Raw genomic sequence first — 14,564 nt, forward strand, 5'->3', positions numbered from 1 at the left:
CACTCTCAGACATTAAGCTATTGTACTGGGGCATCCCCTCAAAACAAGATGTCAGGTAAAGCAATTAGCCAACAGTGTAACGTTTCCTCTTCCAATTAACATTGCCCTGTTGTTAATTTAGTTGACGTAGATGGAACATCTCTATGATTTAGATGATCGCAAACACTATTGATTATTAATAAATTCAAATGATGTAAAAAAATTCATGGACATTCACTCCATGCCATGAGCAAGAAAAACACTAGTGATGTTTAAAAGTGGCTGGGTTTTTCAAGGTTAAGATAAACTGGAGAAAATCTCCACTTTTACTGAACCAGAAATGTTATAAAAGTATATATATTGTATCCTGTACCATCGTTTCTTGGTTTGGAGATGAAAACTGAGTACACCAAACTGCTGTCTATTTCGGAGTCACCTACAATCAAGAAACAATAAGCAAAGTGAACCGAAAGGCTAGAGATCAGAATGTTAAACCAACAGCAAACAATGCCTCAAAATTAAATATGGACTGATAATTAAGGTCACAGCCCCAACCCAGCAGGAATACAAACCTAAGCTCTTGGCGATATATCAACCTTTTCAAGGCAGTTCATGAACCAGGTGACTCAATAAACTCAAATGGCTATTGTGCATCAACATTCACTACAAAGTTGGCACCTCTCCTCTCAGGACAAGCTCACATAGGGAAGGTGGAGGCCCTGGGGTAAATTACGTTTTTTTTATTATTCACTCATGGCACATGGGCATCACCCACTGCACCCAGCGTTTATTGCCTAACTCATCCCTAGTTGTTCCCTTGAGAAGGTAGAGATGAGCTGCTTTCTTAAACTGCTGTAGTCCATGTGGTGTAGATAGACACGCATTGGATGGAAAGTTGTCTTCAACAGTCCCCAGGTGGCAAACAATCTGTCCCTGCTGAATTTTTCCAACAATTTCTGTGTTTCTTTTTATTTCTGACATTCATTGCCTGAAGAAAGCTAATGGAATGCTGGCCTTTATATCGAGAGGACTGGAGTACAAGGATGCAGAAGGGATGCTGCAGTTATACAAAACCTTGGTTAGACGCCACTTGGAGCAGATCTGGGCAACACACCTGAGGAAGGATAGATTGGCCTAGGAGGGAGTACAGCTGAGTTTAAAAGATTGATACCTGGTCTTCATGGGGTTAAATTATGTGGAGAGATTACACAAATTAAGCCTGTTCTCTCCAGAATTTACACGGTTCCACTGTTTGTGGATCCTAGAAATAGGGAGGGCATAGACGGACAATTAGGACCAGACTGTTCAGGAGAGATTTTACGAAGTACTAATATGCACACTGGCAGGGAGAGGTTTGGAACGCTCTTCCACCTGCCATTCACCTCACCTATGCCCATCAAGATTTCATAAACCTCTCAAACTTCTACGATCCAGTGAAAATAGTTCCAGTCCATCCAGCCTCTCCTTATAACTCAAACTCCCCATTGCAAACAACATTCTGATATACCTTTCCTGAACCCTCTCCTCCTTAATAATGTCTTCCTCTAACAGGGCAACCAGAACGGGACACAATAAACCAGAGCAGGCTTCACCAGTGTCCTGTACAACCACAAAAGGGTGTCCGAACTCCAACACTCAATGGGCTGAGCAATGAAGGCAAGTGTTCTAAACACCTTCTCAAACACCCTGTTTACCTGTGACACAAACTCCAAAGAATTATGGACCTGAACCCCTCAGGCATTCTGCTCAACAACACTACCAATCTTACACACCTCTGTCATGTCCTCCTCCCCCAACAACCTTCTCTGTTGTAAAGGAAACAACCCAAACTTCCCTCTAACACTTCCAGGAAGAGATTTGTTTTTGCGGATCTTCCCAATCAGATAAATACCAGCATGAACGCTGACCAATACGTGACGGTGTAGGATCAGCACCTCACAGAATCATACTCACCGTTCAATCGACTTGACCAGATCTGTGTATTCAAAATTTCTTGTAGGTCTGTCCTCACTTGCGCCCTCAGCTTGATCTTCCATCACCTCCCTTGAAATGAAATGTTTCCAGATCATTACCCAACCAAGTTCCAATCCCGCTCATGACAACAATTTGCTGCTGTTTGCGTACAAACATCCCTGGCAATGAGGTCACTGAGCCAAGGTCCCAAGGAATGACCTCCTGGAATTGTCCAGAATGTGGCTCAGAACTTGTACGTTCATAGAATCATAAAATTTTACTGTATGGACAGAGGCCATTTGTGTCTGTACCAGCTCCTGAACGATCTACCCAGCTAGTGCCACCTTCCAGCCTTATCTCCGTAGCCCTCAATGATCATCCCTTTCAAATTTATATCCAGTTCTCTTTTCGAACCTCCTATGGAATCCGCCTCCACCACTCTCCTAAGCAGCACATTCCAAACTCAACAACTCAAATAAGTTTCTCCTCCTCTCACTCTCTCACTGACAATCTTGAAATTCTGACCAGCCAGTTACTAACAGACCAATGAGTGGGAAACAATAACTTGCTTTCCCGTCAGAATTCTTCAAACTTTCAACATCTCAAGAAGGTCAACATTTCATCTTCTCTGCTCGAAAGAGAATAAGCTCAATCTCCTGAACCTTTCCCGGAATCCAAAAACCCTCATCGTTGTGATCATTTTCGTAAATCTCCTTCACATTGTCTCCAGGATTTGAACAGCCTTCCTTAAGTAAGGTGTCCAGAACAAAATAAAACCAGCCTGGGTAATAGAAGGCCAACTCACTTTCTCAAATGTATTTCTAAATTCAGCTGCTGTTGCCTGTGAAGGTAAGTTGTTACACACATACAAAGAAATATCCAACAGATCAAAGATGTATCTCCAATATGATCTAATACTCTCCATTCAATACTTACGCTGTCACTTTTCTGCTCTCTGTTTTGTGTTGGGTGTTAGGTTAGCTCAGTTGGCTGGATGGCTGGTTTGGAATGTGGAGTAATATCGACAGCGTGGGTTTGAATCTCTCACTGACTGAGGTTACCGTGAAGGACTGTCCTCCTCCACTCCTTCCCTTATGTGAGGCATGGCAACCCTCAGGTTGAACCACCATCTACCAGTTATCACTCTCCCTCTCTGACACTCCAGCTGAGGTCCACCAGTGTCTTTTACAACTTCAGCATCACCTTCTTGTTCTCGGACTCTATGCCCCTATTAATAACGCTGAGGATGCTGTGTGTTTTATTAACTGCTCTCCCCCCTTTTATGCCGCCTTCACTTATCTGTGGATAAGTGTATATATCTGTGGATATATACCCCCAATAGCTTTGAGGTATGTAGGGAAGAGGTGTTGGAAATTCTGGAAAGGGTGAAAATAGATAAGTCCCCTGGGTCTGATGGCATTTATCCTAGGATTCTCTGGGAAGCAAGGGAGGAGATGTCAGAGCCATTGGACTTGATTTTTATGTCCTCGTTGTCTACAGGAATAGTGCCAGAAGACTGGATGCTAGCAAATGTGGTTCCCTTGTTCAAGAAGGGGAGTAGGGATAACCCTAATAACTATAGGCCGGTGAGTCTCACTTCTGTTGTGGGCAAAGTCTTAGAGAGAATTGTAAGGGATAGAATTTATGAACATCTGGATAGGAATAATGTGATCAATGATAGTCAGCATGGTTTTGTGAAGGGCAGGTCGTGCCTCACAAATCTTCTTGAATTCTTTGAGAAGGTGACTAAGGAGGTGGACGAGGGTAAAGCGGTAGATGTAGTGTATATGGATTTTAGTAAGGCGTTTGATAAGGTTCCCCATGGTAGGCTACTGCAAAAAATACGGAGGTATGGCATTAAGGGTGAGTTGGAGGTTTGGATTAGGAATTGGCTGGCTGGAAGAAGACAGAGGGTAGTAGTTGATGGTAAAGGTTCATCTTGGAGTGCAGTTACTAGCGGTGTTCCGCAAGGATCTGTTTTGGGACCATTGCTGTTTGTCATTTTTATAAATGACCTGGAGGAGGGGCTAGAAGGTTGGGTGAGCACGTTTGCGGATGATACAAAGTCGGTGGAGTTGTTGACAGTGAGGAAGGATGTGTCAGGTTACAGCGGGATATAGATAAGCTGCAGAACTGGGCAGAAAGGTGGCAAATGGAGTTCAATGTAGCTCAGTGTGAGGTGATTCACTTTGGTAAGAGTAACAAAAAGATGGGGTACTGGGTTAATGGTCGGATACTTGGTAGTGTGGATGAGCAGAGGGATCTTGGTGTCCATGTACACAGATCTCTTAAAGTTGCCTGGCAATGGTGGCACAGTGGTTAGCACTGCTGCCTCACAGCGCCAGAGACCCGGGTTCAATTCCCGCCTCAGGCGACTGACTGTGTGGAGTTTGCACGTTCTCCCCGTGTCCGCGTGGGTTTCCTCCGGGAGCTCCGGTTTCCTCCCACAGTCCAAAGATGTGCAGGTCAGGTGAATTGGCCATACTAAATTGCCCGTAGTGTTAGGTAAGGGGTAAATGTAGGGGTATGGGTGGGTTGCGCTTCGGCGGGGCGGTGTGGACTTGTTGGGCCGAAGGGCCTGTTTCCACACTGTAAGTAATCTAATCTAATCTAATCTTGCCACCCAGGTAAATAGTGTGGTGAAGAAGGCATATGGCGTACTGGCTTTTATTGGTAGAGGAATTGAGTTCCGAAGTCCTGAGGTCATGTTGCAGTTGTATAAGACTCTGGTGCGGCCACATCTGGAGTACTGTGTGCAGTTTTGGTCGCCATACTATAGGAAGGATGTGGAGGCACTGGAACGGGTGCAGAGGAGGTTTACCAGGATGTTGCCTGGTATGGTAGGAAGATCGTATGAGGAAAGGCTGAGGCACTTGGGGCTGTTTTCATTGCAGAAAAGAAGGTTTAGGGATGACTTGATAGAGGTGTACAAGATGATTAGGGGTTTAGATAGGGTTGACCATGAGAACCTTTTTCCACGTATGGAGTCAGCTATTACGAGGGGGCATAGCTTTAAATTAAGGGGTGGTAGGTATAGGACAGATGTTAGGGGTAGATTCTTTACTCAGCGAGTCGTGAGTTCATGGAATGCCCTGCCAGTAGCAGTGGTGGACTCTCCCTCTTTATGGGCATTTAAACGGGCATTGGATAGGCATATGGAGGATAGTGGGCTGGTGTAGGTTGGGTGGGCTTGGATCGGCGTAACATCAAGGGCCAAAGAGCCTGTACTGCGCTGTATTTTTCTATGTTCTAACTCCCTCTGCTCTTGCACTCCCTTTAGAATTTTACCCCATATTTTGGATTGTCTTTTTGTTTCTTTCAACCAACATCCTTCACCAAATTTGTGTTGAATCACTTTTGTCTTTATTTTCCAATGTTCACGAATTAAAACCTATTTTGTTAAATCAAACTTCATTTTCTCCCTCCTAGTAGTTTTGCTACTAACTAATAACATTACTCCACAAGAACATGCAGGCGAGGATCAGGTTGAGTCAATTTGGCCCATCAGGAACCTGCTCCACTATTCCATACAATCGTAGCTGATCCCATCTCAGCCTTAACTTCACTTTTCTGCAAACACTCCCTTTGACCCACCACTGATTAACAATCTGTCTGTCCCTTCCTCCAATTTATAGTGTCCTGAGTGGTGGGGATTGGGAGGATTTACAATCCTCTCCTCATTTCAGAGAATTTATTCCCCCTGTTTTCAGTCTGCCTAGCCTCTTATCCTGAAATGATAACCTCTTTTTCTAAATTCTCCCTCATGAGCAAACATCCTCTCTCCAACTCCTTGTCAATACCCCCTTTCGCATCTTATAACCTTCAGTTAGATCTCCTCTCTTACAAACTCCAGAGAAACTGCTGTTCTCTATATTAGACATGGGAACTGCTGTTCTCTATATTAAGCATGGGAACTGATGTTCTCTATATTATACACAGGCACTGCTGTTCTCTATATGAGACATGGGAACTGCTGTTCTCTATATTAGACATGGGAACTGCTCTTCTCTATATTATACACGGACTGCTGTTGTCTCCATTATGCACAGGTACTGCTGTTCTCTATATTAGACAGGGGAACTGCTGTTCACTATATTATACATATTGACTGTTGTTCTCTATACTAGACATGGTAAGTGTTGTTCTCTATATTATACACAGGGACTGCTGTTCTCTATATTTGACATAGGAACTGCTGATCTCCAAATTATACACAGGGACTGCTGTTCTCTATATGAGATATGGGAACTGCTGTACTCCATATTATACACAGGGACTGCTGTTCTCTATATGAGACATGGGAACTGATGGTCTCTATATTCTACACAGGTACTGCTGTTCTCTATATGAGACATGGGAACTGCTCTTCTCTATATTAGACATGGAAACTGCTGTTCTCTATATTATACACGGGGACTGCTGTTCTCTACAATAGATATGGGAACTGCTGTTCTCTATATTATACACAGGGACTGCTGTTCTCTATATTAGATATGGGAACTGCTGTACTCCATATTATACACAGGCACTGATCTCTCATCTCAGACAAACCCTTCATCTCTGGAAACGATTGAGTGAATCTCCTCTGAACTACCTCCAGTATAAACTGCATCTGTCCTCAAGTAAAGAGATCAAAATTGTACCAGTCTCTTCTCATAAGACTAAACTTTCATCTGGGCAATCAATTCAGTGATCTCCTTTCAACTTCCTCCAAATCAACTCCATCCCTCCTCAAAGAAGAGGACCAAAACTGTCTGCAGTACTCCGGATGTGGAAACCCTTGTACAGTTGCAGTAACAATTACTTATTTCCAGACTCCATTCCGTTCACAATAAATGTCTTCCTTGTGACCTGCTGTAGCCTTTACACTGACATTTTGACCTTTCTCTCCTATTCAGATGATAAGTTGCCTTTTTTCAATTCTTCTAACTACAATGGATGTCCTCACCGCTAATGGGACTGATCAGTGCTCAGTTCACTGTCTAACAGAAATTGAGAGTGTGTCCTCGATTTGAACTGCTGTGCTTTAGGTTTGCAAACGAGTCAGACACAATGGTTCATTTGCTCAATTTTTCTAACAATGTAAAATTGCTGAGTTTGCACCCCAGAGTGATTTTCAGCCCATTTGGACAGTGTTTGAATGCTATTCTAAGATGCTAACTACCTCACTAATTTACCTGTGCCACCGCAAACATGCCGGAAGAATCAGCTGGAAAAAATAAGAGAAAAAGAACATAGGAAAATTTTACTGTAAATATTCAGTTTCTCCTGCTAACAAATGAATCTGGATTCTTGTTGCGCAAGCAACAATTATTCCAATTTTAACCTTTCGTTTATATTCCAATTTTAACCTTTTAGTTTATGTCTATGCTGACCATTCCTCTGAACACAGCACATTACTTTGTATGTCTCCCCAAGTAATTTCGTCTGCCACTTGTTCAGCCTGTCGACATCCTCACAAAGCACAATCCCAAATAGTGCTTTATTTCTTTTATAATTCACTTGACCGATGTGGAAATCACCGGCTGGGCCGAGAATTTATTATCCATCCCTACCTCCTCCTCAAGGGGCCAAGTCGTGAGCTGCCTTCATGAACCAGTGCAGTCCCTGTGCAATAGGTAGACCATGATACCATTAGAGAGGGAACTAGAGGATGTTGACCCAGCAACACGAAATGAATGGCTGATATATTTCCAAGTTGGGGTGGTGAGTGGCTCAGAGGGAAACTTGCAGGAGGTGGTATTCTCATGTATCTGCTGTGCTTGTCCTTCTAGATAGACGTGGTTTTGGGTTTGGAAGGGGCTGCCTGAGGAGCTTTGGTGAATTTCTGAAGGACATCACGTAGCTGCTACTGAGCACGGGTGGTGGATGGAGTGGATATGGTGCCAATCAAGCAGGGGCTGTGTTGTCCCTGGATGGTGTTCGGCCTCTCAAGTGTGGTCTACAAGGTGCACTGCAGAAGTGACTGAGTGTGTGTGTGCGCGCGCGTGCATGTGAAAGTATGTGTGTCAATGAGAATGTGTGTGTCTCTCTCTCTCACACACACACACACACACACACAGATGTACACTTTCATACTCTCACTCAAACGCACTCACACACATACTGTCTCATACACATACACTATGTGAGCACCGTCAGTTTGAAACCCACATCAAGTGCCGATTGGGGAACGATCGCTGGTGTTACCTGCTGGAGTGTCTCACCCAACTTGTTTCCAATTCTGGAGTTCAATGGGAAGCAATATGAGGAGAGAAAGGATCAGAAACAATGGGACAATGAGTATTGCCATCTCATGACTGTGTGCCTGTGCTGGATTCAGAGAGGGATTTCCTGTCAATAACATCATCTCTTCAGCAAACAGAACAATTTCCTGTTCTGTCACCCTGACCCCCTGCCAACACTCGTGTCTGTAAAATTCCACCCAAACCCTCACCATTGCAGTAGCATCATTGTTTCTGTGCAGCCTCGCTCATTAACAACATCCCACCAAACCAACCCAAACTATTCGATGCTAAACTCAAAAGATCGCTCTGCACCCACACTCTCTCAATTGTCGACTAGAAATTACTGTCCCTCATTTTCACGGCCTGCATATATCGAGGCAAAACTTTCCTTGTCCTCCACCCGTCAGCGGCAACTGGGCCATTCACAGAGAAACATCAAAAATACCATTTGGAGGACGCCATTTGGCCCCTCCAGCCTGCTCCGCCCATTCAAAGGGATCATGGCTGGTCACCCAACACAGTCCCCTGTCTCCCTGCACTCTCCCTTTAGCGCCGAACAACTTTATCCAACTCTTTCCTGAACAACATTCAGTGTTCTGGCCCTGACTGCTTTCTGTGGCAGAGAATTCCACAGGCTCCTCACTCTCTGCATGAAGACATTTCTCCCCATCTCAGTCCCACTCCATTTCCTTTTGACTGTCACTCCCTGGTTCTGGACTCTCCACCCGGTCACCGGGAACACCCTCTCCATGTTTACTCTGTCTCATCCTTGTTCAAATTTCTATGAGATTCCCCCTTAATTCTTCTAAACTCCAGTGAATATCATCCTAACCATTCCAGTCTCTCTCCATCTGTCTGTCCTGCCATCTGAGGAATCATTCTGGGAAACCTTCTCTGCACACCCTCCATAGGCATAATATCGTTCCTCAAATAAGGAAACTCCAAACTGTGCACAGTTCTCCAGGGTTTGGTCTCACCCTATCCAATTGTAACGAGACATCCCTGCACTTGGACTTGAATCCTCTCACTATGAAGGCCTCCCTTATCTGACAAAGGAAATTACTCTCATTCTCCCTTACACCCACAGATGCTGCCGACCTGCTGAGCTTCTGAAGCAAGTTTTTTAGAGTGTTCATGCCATGACTTCAGCTGGACCCCAGTGAAGAACGAGTACAGATCAAAGATGAAGAATGAATTACCTGGCTCTGTGAGGTTGATGGAATTCCTGGTCACATTAAATATCGTTCCAACCCCCTGTTGGTCGCGACACACTGGTATCTGCCTTGGTGCTGGGACTGGAAGGATTCAATGGCCAGCTCTCTCCTGTCTGAGCTAAAGTTGTAATTCCTGCTGGCATTGTTTAAGGCTTACCTTTGAAAGTACCATTTAAAGTACGGTCCTGTACCTTGACACAATACACACACTCTGGAACAAGACGATTCCCAATTGAAACCTCCATTTTATTGACTCTGGGGGTGAGCAAAACCCCAGCAACAGGAACTGGAACAAAACAAGACAAAGAGGAAATAAAAGACTGGATGTTGAAATTGTCTTTCTTTTCACAGATGTTATCTTCTATGACGTGATAATGACTGACAGAAAGGAGAAATAAAACAACTGAGATTTCATATCGTTGCAAATCGTTCATATCTGTTGTAAAATCTACACTTCGACAGATTTGTGTTAACTATGGATGGTCAAATGGTACACCATCCAACCACTGCCCTCTTGATATTCAATGGTATTACCGTCACTGTCCCCACCCCCCCGCAGTTTCAACATCCCGGGAGTTACTGTCACTGTCCCCCACCCCCACACCACATTCAACATGCTGGGAGTTACCATCACTTTCCAGACCCCCATCCCACTGTCAACATCCTGGTGGTTACTGTCACAGTCCACCCCCACTCTAACACTGTCAAAATCCTGGGAGTTACCATCACCGACCCCCCCCCCCAAACACTGTCAACATCCTAGGGGTTTCTGTCACTGTCCCCATACCCACTGACTGTCAACATCCTTGGGTTACTGTCACTGTTCCCATCTCGCACCCCACTTTGATCATCTTCCATGCCAGTCAAAAGCAACCACCTCTCTGTTCTCTAATACCATACTCCCAGTCGTAAGGTCACAGAATGGAAATAGGCCCTTTGGCCTAACACGTCCATGCTAACCAAGTCTCCAAACAAAACTAGCCGCTTGTGTTTGGCCCATATCCGTCAAAACCTTTCCTATCCATGTATCTTTCCAAATGTCTCTTAAACGTTGTTATTGTACTCACTTCTACTACTTCCTCTGGCAGCTCATTCCAAAAATGCACCATTCTCTGTGTGAAAAACTTACCCCTCAGGGCACTTTTAAATCTTTCCCCTCTCACAATGCCCTCTAGTTTTGGACTCCCTGCCCTAGGGAAAAAGATCTTGACTATTCACCTTATCCAAGCCCCTATTTTCAGCAGCAATATACAGATGAAACATCAAAGACCACTTAATCTGAGTCCAGCCTTGGATTACAAGTACACATCTAAATCGTTCTTCAACGTGATGAGGATTTCTGCCCCTGCCACCCTTACAGGCAGTGAGTTCCAGATCCCCATCACCCATTGAGTGAAAATGTTTTCCCTCACATCCCCCTCTGAACCTTCTACCCCTTCCCTTAAATTTATACCCCTCCCCCAGTCATTAATCCCTTCATCAAGGGGAAGGGAGGAGGTTTCTTCCTGTCTATGCCCCTCATCATTTTATACTCTCAATCTGCTCTGCTCTAAGGAAACAACCCCAGTCTGTCCAATCTCTCTCCATCACTGAAACTCTCCAGCCCCCAAGACAACATCCTGGTAAATCTCCCTCTGCATGCTCCCCCAGTGCCATCATATTGCTCTGATAATGTCAATATAGTTAAAAACTGACTGAAATGGCAATACATTTGCTGTTCAGGAGAGACTCTGTCTGCTGGTTAGAAACAGCATAATGCTAATTGCCCTCTTGACTTTTGCTGATGTTGATGATTGTGTGTACAGTTCTGCAGTGGTTGGAGTATTCCCACTAAATCTCTTCACCATTCCTTACAGAAAATATATTCAATTGGGGTCAAACAGAGCAGTTTAACGAGGTACTGTCTCCCTCCACTACCCTATTTCCAGTTGAGCAGTCAGCTCTAGGACTGACACAGGGACGCCTGTGATCAAACCAAACTGTTAGGCACTTTTCTAAGGCAGGACTTGTTGTTGTGTTCAGCAACAAACAGTACTCCCACCATAAAGTCAGAGAGAGACGGAGGGTCACAGAGAGGCAGGGAGAAACAGAGAGAGACATAGACACACACAGGGACACAGAGTTTTAAAGAAACATAGTCAAACAGAGTCAGAAAGAGGCACAAAATCACAGCGTCATCGAGATTACGCGACAGAGTTAAAGCAAGTCATAGACAATCAAACAGAGAAAGATAGAGACACAGATACATAAAGAGAGAGACATCGCGGTTTGTACAAGATCAATCGACGTAGTCAGAGAGTTAAAGCAAGTCATGGACAATCAAACAGTTAGAGGGAGGGAGACGGAGAGAGGCCTCGCGGTTTATACAAGATGCCTCACTGGGAGGGGAATCTCTCCTGTCCCCCTCCACCCCCCAATAACCACCATCCTGACCCTCGGGAACGGGACATGTTGACACAGTCCGCTCTCCCTCGGCGCTTTTCCTTCCCGCGTGGCCCCGGCGCCATTTTAGCTTCAGGCCCCGCGCGAGATGGCGGTTAACGGCCGCCTCGTGCCCCAAGTGACCGTTAGCAGCTGCTTCAGGGGAAAGGCTCTTTAAAGGGACAACCCTTTCAGGAGAGAGAAACAACAGGGCCGGCTCCGGGACTCGCCAAATTCAATAATAATGACAAATACACACACAGACAGAGAGGTGGGAGTGAACAAGAAATTGTGCGGCGGCACATCAAGACCAAAGGCCACTCTCCCGAAGGACGGCTGCCCCGGACTCGAAACGTTGACTCCGCTTTCTCTCTGTCTGTCTCTGGACAGATGCTGCCAGGCCTGAAGCACAAACAAGGTCCTCGGGGGTGAGTCCGAGTTCAGGATCCTATTAAGGTTCGGTTGGCAGATGGATGACAGTGTGGAGGGTATGCAATGGGATTAGAAGAATAGAGGCGGAGACTGTTTCCTAAAATGGGGAAAGGTTTCGGAAATCTGAAGCACAAAGGGAGTTGGGAGTCCGAGTTCAGGATTCTCTTCAGGTTAACAGGCAGGTTCAGTTTGCGGTTAGGAAGGCAAATGTAATGTCAGCATTCATTTCGAGAGGGTTAGAATACAAGAGCAGGGATGTACTGCTGAGGCTGTATAAGGCTCTGGTCAGACTACATTTGGGACATTGTGAGCAGTTTTGGGTCCCCTATCGAAGGGAGGTTGTGCTGAATCTGGAGTGAGTCCAGAGTGAGTTTACAAGAAAGATCCCAGGGATGAGGAACTTGTCATATGAGGAGAGGTTGAGGACTCTGAGTCTGAACCCAATGGAGTTTAGAAGGATAAGGGAGAATCTGATTGAAACTTGGAGAATACTGAAAGGTCTGGATGGAGTGGACATTGAGAAGATATTTCCACAAGTAGGAGAGATGAGGATCTGAAGGCACAGCCTCAGCATGAAGGGATGTCCCTTTAGAACTGAGATGAGGAGGAATTTCTTCAGCCAGACATTGGGGAATCTGTGGAACTCATTACTGCAAAAAACTCAATAATAATGACACACAGACAGAGAGATGGGAGTGAACAAGAAATTGTGCAGCGGCACATCAAGACCAAAGGCCACTCTCCTGAAGGACGCCTGCCCCGGACTCGAAACGTTGACTCCGCTTTCTCTCTGTCTGTCTCTGGACAGATGCTGCCAGGCCTGAAGCACAAGCAAGGTCCTCGGGGATTTGAGAAACGAAGCTCACTCACTTCAATAATTTCAGTCCAAGACAAGATCTGAATCAGTAGTGTCATTTATTTCGCTCTTGCAAGCGGGGTGTGGTGCCTACTGTGTACACACACACTGAATTCAACTAGTACACAATTTATGTAATTTGTTTCCCTTCTCTCCTCCCACTGCTCCTCCCCTGTTTACATCTTCCACTTCTCTAAGATCTGGGCCCATTACTCCTGTTTACCTCTTGCCTTATCCGGCCTTGTCTGTGACAAAATGCTTTTTTCTGGCCTCACAAGGCCTTTTGACCACATCCTGCTGTGGTCCATTGTTAGGTATATCCTCCTTCACTACCATCTATTTCCCTTCCTTGTTTTGATCTTATGACCTCATGCCTTCTTGATTGTGGTTTGTTCTTGTTTTTGCAGAAGTGGGAAATAGATGCTTATAGCTACTGTTTGTGCAGGCATATCTAGCTTAACCCCCTCCCCTCACAGCACCTTATCTATTTGTCCATAACATCTACCATCTATTTGCAGGCACGTTTCATTCTTGTATGCACATTTTAGCTAATACAAAAACGATTATGTATTTCCTTCACATAGTTTTCATTCTTGTTGACTCAGCTCTTGGTTGAAACAATTATACACTGGTGCGAGTTCATTTACGTTGCATAAGTAGTTGTGATAGCAGAAGTAACACTACTTTACCTATATCCCACAGGGATGAGTCCGAGTTCAGGATCCTGTTAAGGTTTCGGTTGACAGATGGATGATAGTGTGGGAGGGTATGCATTGGGATTAGAAAAATAGAGGCAGAGACTGTTTCCTAAAATGGGGAAAGGTTTCGGGAATCTGAAGCACAAAGGGACTTGGGAGTCCGAGTTCAGGATTCTCTTCAGGTTATCAGGCAGATTTAGTTGGCGGTTAGGAAGGCAAATGTAATAAAGAACAAAGAAAATTTATAGCCCAAGAACAGGCCCTTTGGCACTCCAGGCCTGAATGGATTGAAATCCACTGTCTAAATCTGTCGCCCAATTCCTAAGCATCTGTGTCCCTCTGCTCCCCACCTACTCATGCATCTGTCCAGAGCCATCTTAAATGAATTTGCCTGCCTGCCTCTACTACCTCTGCTCGCAATGCGTTTCAGGCACTTACCACCCTCTGTGAAGAGTAATTGTCATGTATATCCCCCTTAAACTTTTCACCTCTCACCTTGAATGCGTCACCCTGTGAAAAAGCTTATCTCTATCTACCCTGCCTATACCCTTCTTGATTTTGTAGACCTCAATCTCCTACCTTCAAATGAAAACAATCCTAACCTACTCAACTCCTTTTCATAGCTCACACTTTCCATACCAGGCGACATCCTCGTAAACATTCTCTGCACCCTTTTGGTAATGTGGCGACCAGAACTGGACACAGTATTCTAAATGTGGCTGAAACAATGTCTTGTAGAATTTTAACATGACCTGCCAACTCATACGCAGTACGCTGTATGATG

General features: G+C 44.9%; 1 long non-coding RNA gene and 1 pseudogene across 7 annotated transcripts in view; one reads left to right on the forward strand and one right to left on the reverse strand.

Annotated features, from left to right (window-relative positions):
• The window catches only part of LOC148135430 (uncharacterized), a 51,455-nt gene extending 41,662 nt beyond the window's left edge, over positions 1-9,793 (forward strand). For 5 of the 6 annotated variants that reach the window (XR_015755130.1, XR_015755126.1, XR_015755128.1 and 2 more), the window contains one exon: positions 9,247-9,793. This is a non-coding gene — a long non-coding RNA (uncharacterized LOC148135430). Of the gene's footprint in view, positions 1-1,530; positions 1,636-9,246 lie in introns of those variants that run through there. The other variant, XR_015755127.1, reaches the window with a different exon arrangement.
• LOC148135420 (uncharacterized) overlaps positions 1-14,564 on the reverse strand; it is a 560,459-nt pseudogene that overhangs the window by 288,412 nt on the left and 257,483 nt on the right. The window lies entirely within an intron of this gene.

Source organism: Chiloscyllium plagiosum, unplaced genomic scaffold, assembly GCF_037043375.1.
Source record: "Chiloscyllium plagiosum isolate Xiang-an unplaced genomic scaffold, Cpla_swu_hap1 HiC_scaffold_49, whole genome shotgun sequence".
In the NCBI taxonomy this organism is placed as follows: Eukaryota; Metazoa; Chordata; class Chondrichthyes; order Orectolobiformes; family Hemiscylliidae; genus Chiloscyllium; species Chiloscyllium plagiosum.